Genomic DNA, 8,309 nt, shown 5'->3' with positions numbered 1-8,309 from the left:
TATAGTCTAGTCTATAGTCTAGTCTATAGTCTAGTCTATAGTCTAGTCTATAGTCTAGTCTATAGTCTAGTCTATAGTCTAGTCTATAGTCTAGTCTATGGTCTTGTCCATAATCTAGTCTATAGTCTATTGAATGTTTTATAGTCTACTCTATATCATAATCTGCTATGTTAACAGTCAATATTCTAAATCAAGGTTTTTGTATGCAATACCAATAAATGTGGCTTTTGTAACTTGTTGCTAATTAGTTATTCAGTTTTTGTGTCTCCAGATATGGTTAAATTTGACAGTTAACAAGTGTATTTTTCCACTATATTACTATGATAATTTTTTTTATCAAATATAAAACTGAAACACAAACAAACGTTATTTATGATAAAAAAATTCTAAACAAATTTATTAAGATTACCTGCCAAAAATAACAAGTTGTCATACTACATAAATAAAATGAATAATTTGTACTCAATATTATAAAAAAAAATTTTCAAGTTCATGGTTAAACTTTTTAACCGTCTTCTCACTCTGTCTATTATAAATATAATAATTTTTCTAAAAGAGACAACTGTTATAACAGTTACAATAAAAAGCACATGGTGGTTTCTATTTTGCTTATGTTACACAAAGGAAATCCAAAAGAATATCCCAAAACAAATCCTGCTGGTAAAAGAGAGTACACGAAACTGTTATACTCTTTATCTAACGGAGAGCAAAGGGGAAATTTCTTTTTTTTGTTATTGTTTATTTGTTTACTTGCCGCCATATGTTTAACAGTTGTAAGAGGGAAATTTTCTTATGAAATCATTTTGCGTGTGTAAAATTGTGCCTGTTTATGTGGTAAACAAAATCATATCGATGCTTGCATTATTCTTGTAGTCTAACACAACAAGAATGTGTTAAGTGGCAATTTATGTCTGAAACAAACAGACAAGAGGACAGTAGCGTTTTAAATGTCGGCTTGTAAAGTAGTGCTTTTTTCCCTAAAGAAATAAAGTTGTATTTGGAAAATAAGGAATAAATTAAAAACAACTATTAAATAAATTTAAATTAAAGTATTTTTAAATTGAAAATTAAAAAAAATAATAATAAAATATAAAGAAATTATGTAAATTTTATTAAAAAAAAACAAAATTAAAAAAATATTTAAAATTTTTTAACTACTGGAAAATAATAATAAAAACATAATTATAAAATATAAGATAAAATAGGAAAATACTCAAACAAATAATATTTTTGGAAATTTTTTAAAAATTTTTAAATTAAAAAACTTAAATTTTTAATAAAAAATTGAAAAAAATTTAAATGTTAAAAAAGTCATAAAAACGTAATTTAAAGAAAATGGCAAAATTTTAAATAAATTTATTTAAAATTTAATATTTTTAATAAAGTGCTAATTTATTGCTGAAAATTTGTAAATTAAAGAAAAATTAAAATTCTGAACAAATTTTGTAAAAAAAATTTTATTTAAATGTGAAAAAATACTAAATGCCACAAAATTTAATATTTCTATAAGTCATTAACTAAAATTATTAAATTTGTGCTCACCACACTAATAGAAAAATACAAAAAGTATAATTTTCTTAACTCACATCATTCGCGGTTTAAATGAAAATGTCAATGTCATGTTTTAACGTTAAAAATGTAAATATATTTTCAACATTTAATGTGTTTTTTTTTTGCCACGACTACTACTACTACTCTAACTAACTAGTGTGAAACTTACGTCAAATATGGGTGTCAAATGTTATTTGTCTATTATTGTTGGCTTTTAATATCCGTTATTAAATCATAGTAAGTGTTTTTGTTTTTAAATTAAGTGCAAAAAAATAAAAATTTAATATTTTGCAATAAATTATTCATTATAAATAGATAAATTTTAAAAAATCTAAATTTATTGAAAGCTAATAAAATATTTATTGAAAATATTGTAAGTGCATTAATTAAAGTTTTTATATAGCATACTAGCTAATAACCGGTATGCTTCGCTACTCCAATTGAAATTAAATACATAGCAATTAAAAAAAATATTTATTTAGTTATTAACAGAGCAAGGACTTTCATGCTCTTAAAAATTATAAGTAAGTTAAGTATAAGTGACAAAAAAGAGATTTTCTACAGGAGGGTAAATATGGGCCTATCCTTATAAGTTTTGGTAGAGGAATTTACGTCTACTTCAAGATTATTTATGTAGATTTTAATTGATTTATTAGAAATTGTAAGTGAATTTTGACCTTCAAGACATTTTCTAAGGGGAGTTTGTATGGGGGCTAGGGTTAAATGAAGCCCGATCACTATAAAAATAAGTAGTTTCATTTGTCGTTCTATAAAACTAAGTAAGCCGTACCCCCCCGAATACGGCCTTTAGGCAAAACTTAGGCGAAATATGGGACCGATTTCAACCATTTTCAATAACGTTCGTCCTTGAACCAAGAAAAGAGTATGTGCCAAATTTCATCGAATTATCTTGAAAATTGCGACATGTAGCGTGCGCACAAAGTTTACGTGGACACACAGACAGACAGACGGACGGACAGACGGACGGACAGACGGACGGACAGACGGACATAGCCAAATCGACTCAGAAAATGATTCTGAGCCGATTGATATACTTTAAGGTGGGTCTAGAACCAATATTTTAGAGTGTTACAAACATCATCACAAACACATAATACTCTACCCACTATAGTGGTGTAGGGTATAAAAATGTGAAAAATATGCAATAAAAAATATTTCTTTGTGAAGGAACATATTAATAGATATTCATATCTTAAGTTTATGACAACAAATATACAAGTTTTTAAGAACTGCTTTATGTACTATAATACCACTTTAACGGAACCAAGACCTCTAGAATGACAAATATAAAGACTAAAAAACAACTTAAAATAGTATATATTTAATTTTTGAATGTGGGAAGCTTGATAGCAATTCTAATAAAATTTGGTGAATGAATGTATCTTGCACAAATTATATTTCTTTCAGAATTTTATCGTTTGATAATGTTCTTAAGTGAATTATGGACTTGACAGAGATGTAAGAACAAAATTTCATCAAGTTATCTTTTTATATGGACACACATATGGACAGACTTAGAAATTTATACTGAGCCGATATATTAAGGATCAATATTTTGGACATTACAATTAGCAGCACAAACTCAAAATACCTTCGGCACTATCGTGGTTTTAAAAATTAAATAAAACTATGTAAAATTGTATTTCACAAAAACTTAGTATTTTTTTTTTTTTGTTAAATCCTAATTTGTTTAGATTTATTTAAAATATATAATCTAACTATGTAAATACCAAATTTGTTGTAAAAATATGAAATACAGAGAAAACAAAACAATTTGTTTAAGAAAAAATAAAAAATATTCAAAATATATGCAATTTAAGGAAAAATATGCAATTTATGCATTTTTAACAAAATATGCAAAAACAAATTGATGCCATTTTGTAACAAATTTTTTGATTCAAAAGAAAAAGTTATTTTGAGTTACTGACTAAAAACATGCATTTGCATAGAAATCTTTGCCCTGAATATTAATGTAATTTGTGCAAATTTTGAATAATCTAGTCCTGATAGCTTCCAAGTTAAACGAAATTTTCTATTTAATTCAAATGGGAGGTGCTCGCTATACTCTAAATGTTCAGATAACTGTCAACGTTTTTCAAGTTAAATTTAAAGATTCTAGCTTTAATAGTTTCTCAGATATACGAATTTTTTCATTTTATTCCAATGCGGGCTCTAAGCCCCTCTTTTATTTTTCTTAAAAAATTTTTAGATTAATATTAAAGTTTTTCGTGCAAAATTTTAAGAATTTAGTTCGTATTTATTTAATATAAGGAAAGCCGCTCATGGGTAGTCCGCCAATTAATTACCCAAAATGTTTATATGAATGTTAAAGTTATTCGAGCAAAATGTAAAAATTCTAATTGTAATAGTTTCCAAGATAAAGGAATTTTTTTATTTAAATTATATGGAAGGTGCCACGCCTCCTAATGCTAGTTCGATATTTTATCCTAAATAATCATATGGACACTAAAGTGACCCCCGCAAAAGGGTACTCTAACAAAAACTTTATACCTACCTACCCTAAAACAACATAAATAGAAAACAAACATGAATGTATAGTCAGTATGTTAGAAATGTGGATTATTAAAAAAACTCTAAATTTGTTTTTATCTTTATTCCTGAATATGTTTACTTATTGTTATAAAAAAAAAACAAGTAGGAAAGTATAGTCGGGCATGGCCGATCATATAATACCCTACACCACGACTATATTTAAAAATTTTTTTATAAAGAATCTTTTATGTTGAATATTAACATAATTCCAAAATATTTAAGCAAATATTAAGCAAAAATGTCTAAATGAGTCTTTATATAGGTCATATATGGGCCGATCGTCGGTAAATTTGGGAAAAGGATATATTTTTAAATAACAGTTAATTTTGTTGCGTTTCATTGCGATACAAATGGTTACAAGTCAATTTTAGACGTTTAAAACATTTTTTGAAGGGGGTTTGTATGGGGGTTAGGGTCAAATAAGAGCCGATCCTTAAGAAAATCTGCAGTGTCATTTATACTTATATAAGACTTATTTGTGCCAATTTTTAGAAAGATAAAATAATATTTGACGTAATTATGGCATAAAAGTTAAAATCGGGAGTTACGGTTGTATGGGGGATAGGTGAAATAATGGACCGATTTCAACCATTTTCAATAGTCGTCCCTGTGCCAAAAAATATGATTGGTCCAAATTTCATCAAATTATGTTGAAAATTGCGGCCTGTACCTTGCGCACAAGGTTTACATGGACAGCCAGCCAGCCGGACAGACGGACGGACGGACGGACGGACATGTCTTAATCGACTCAAAAAATGATTCTGAATCGATCGGTATACTTTAAGGTAGGTATTGGACCAATATTTTTGTATGTTACAAACATCGGCACAAACTTATAATACCCTCCCCACTACAGTGGTGTAGGGTATAAAAAAAAGAAAGATGGCTCTTAGGAGAGTAGGGGTAAATATGGGCCAATCCTTATAATATTGGTAGAGGAATTAACGTCTAGTTTTTAGTTATTAATGTAGAATTTAATTGTGTTTTTTTGTGTGAATTTTGACCTTCGAGTCATTTTCTTTAAGGGGAGTTTGTATGGGCGCTAGGGTCAAATGAGGCCAGATCATAAAATTTTTGTTGATATAATAGAACATTTTCAATTTTTTTTTTCGCAATTTTTAGATGACAAATGGAAGTCAAAATGTCCAATGAAACCACTTGCAAAATATATAAAACTACTTTCACAAAATGATAGAAATTCATTATGATCACAGATTAAATTGCTTATCCAGGTAGCAGAACATAAATAAGTTAAACGTATGATTTGCTAAATTCACAAAATGTTTTAGTCTAAGCCTCCATCATGTTCTATCTCGTCTGTCTCAGAGATGTATCACTATCAAATCTAAGAAACGTTGTTAGTAGTGCTTCTTTGGATCATTGGGAATGTTATACATGGACTCCTTGTGTTCAAGTTAAAGCGCACAATTCCCACAAAACACAAACTGTGAAGTACATTACGCCTTCGAAAGAAAGTCTTCTCTTATTCCTTTAATTAATTACTCATTTTTTTATTTTAATGACAACATCCTTAAAATGCTCTCACAAATTTTATGTTTTTAATTTATTTTTGGCATTTTTTTAAGATTTCCTAAATAATGTCAAGTACAGCCAAACGTATGAGTGATATTTTTACAAACACTTTATTTAAATAACACTCATACGCCTTGGTATAGCTTCATTTATTAATAAGAAAATCAGACGATGTTACACTATTATAACTTTTAACTCTTCTAATTAAAAACATAATTAAAAACGAATTTAACGTTTAAACTTACATTCACATTAACTCGTCTTTGGTGAAAATGTAATTCTTGTGATATAAACACATAAATAAATAAACTAACAAACGTTTATCATATGGATGTGTATTTGTTTAGTTCATAAACTTTTAATTAGCCTGTTATGACATCACTTTAAAAGACAAACATTTGTTTCAAAGAAAGTAGTATCTTTTCATTTTTTGTAAATTATTTTATTCTTTTTGTGGTTTACATCAGCTTTACTGCCAAAGTTTAAGTTACTTTATTTTACCAACTAATTGTCAATAGTTGTCTACGCAACCACAATCGTGCAACAACTTATTTGCAGTTGCAAACATTTTCTGCAACGTTTAAATTAATTAATCATGACAACTTTTTTACATTTCGAAATTTCTAGCAAATGTTTGTGAAGTAAAAATCAAAAAAAAAGCTTTAAAAAGAAAAAGTTTGCAAAAAATTTTCCTAAAAATAATAACTATTTACACTTATGTAGTTTTTTACCCCTTACACTTCCTCTGCTTTTAATCAGTGTGTGGCATAACTTAGTTGTCAAATACATGTATGTACATATGCATGTATGTTTCAGTTAAGGTGTCTTAATTTGCAATAAGCAAAAACACTCTGAAATAAAAGAATCGCAAACAAAGATCAAATTTTTCCGCAAGCCACCTTAATATATATTAATGTGTACACTTTTTGGTATAAATAGCTTAAATTATATTTCTTTTTCATTTAAATTTTTAAAAAGTTAGTAAAATGTTTAAAACTGAAAAATTATGCTAATTACTTCAGGGAGAAAAAACACTTTCAGTTTAGTAAATTAATTTGTAGAATTTTTTTAATATAACTATTTAAATAATTTTGTTCATAAAGCACATAATCATCTGTCAAAACAATGATAACTTTTTTTCTTTTTTCCGTTTAAATTAATTCATATTTTTTTAAAGTTTAAAACTTTTATTTAACAAGTAAAAATGCTTTGTTCGCTTAGGTGGATTCTTAATTAGTTTTCAGAAGCATATACATACATGTTACTCAATATTTAAAATTAAGTAAAAAGAATATGATATATAATTTATATGTAAATTATTGAAGTTTAAGTACTTTTTAATGGGAGGCTCTAGTTATTTTATTATCTTTGTGAATAATCTTTGAAGTATAAAGTACTATCAGGTTAAAAATCGGAGTGAAGTCAGCTGCTGAATATAAAGTTTAGGTAACGTATGAGTGTTATAAATTTAATAAGTTTAAGTTTATCACTCATACGTTAAGGTGAGTGAACACTTGAAAAAAGTGAAAATGTACATAAAAATTGAATGTATAAGTATATACTTTATACTAATAAACTAAATAACCAACTTATTAAGTAACTATCTATCTATCTATCTATCTAACTAACTAACTAACTAACTAACTAACTAACTAACTAACTAACTAACTAACTAACTAACTAACTAACTAACTAACTAACTAACTAACTAACTAACTAACTAACTAACTAACTAACTAACTAACTAACTAACTAACTAACTAACTAACTAACTAACTAAATAACTAACTAACTAACTAACTAACTAACTAACTAACTAACTAACTAACTAACTAACTAACTAACTAACTAACTAACTAACTAACTAACTAACTAACTAACTAACTAACTAACTAACTAACTAACTAACTAACTAACTAACTAACTAACTAACTAACTAACTAACTAACTAACTAACTAACTAACTAACTAACTAACTAACTAACTAACTAACTAACTAACTAACTAACTAACTAACTAACTAACTAACTAACTAACTAACTAACTAACTAACTATCTATCTATCTATCTATCTATCTATCTATCTATCTATCTATCTATCTATCTATCTATCTATCTATCTATCTATCTATCTATCTATCTATCTATCTATCTATCTATCTATCTATCTATCTATCTATCTATCTATCTATCTATCTATCTATCTATCTATCTATCTATCTATCTATCTATCTATCTATCTATCTATCTATCTATCTATCTATCTATCTATATATCTATCTATCTATCTATCTATCTATCTATCTATCTATCTATCTATCTATCTATCTATCTATCTATCTATCTATCTATCTATCTCTATCTATCTATCTATCTATCTATCTATCTATCTATCTATCTATCTATCTATCTATCTATCTATCTATCTATCTATCTATCTATCTATCTATCTATCTATCTTCTAACTAACTAACTAACTAACTAACTAGTTAGTTAGTTAGCTAACTAACGATTGTGATGATTTAAACTAGTTTTCTATTCGTCCGTATTTCTGATAGAATTATTGAAAATTTGGGTCTCGCAGATACCTGGGATCTTCTGAAAACTGATTTCAAAATACACACAGATAGACAGGCGAACATGGCTAAATC

General features: G+C 26.9%; 1 protein-coding gene across 1 annotated transcript in view; it reads left to right on the top strand.

The window, feature by feature from the left end:
* Positions 1 to 1,505: 1,505 nt before the first annotated feature.
* LOC111689846 (neuropeptides capa receptor) overlaps positions 1,506 to 8,309 on the top strand; it is a 97,974-nt gene continuing 91,170 nt past the window's right edge. Inside the window, exon 1 of the mRNA XM_046952469.1 lies at positions 1,506 to 1,788. The gene's annotated coding sequence lies outside the window, so the exon portion shown is untranslated. The remainder of the gene's footprint in view (positions 1,789 to 8,309) is intronic.

This window comes from Lucilia cuprina, chromosome 5 (genome assembly GCF_022045245.1).
Source record: "Lucilia cuprina isolate Lc7/37 chromosome 5, ASM2204524v1, whole genome shotgun sequence".
Taxonomy (NCBI): Eukaryota; Metazoa; Arthropoda; class Insecta; order Diptera; family Calliphoridae; genus Lucilia; species Lucilia cuprina.
This window is presented reverse-complemented; position numbering and strand designations above follow the sequence as displayed.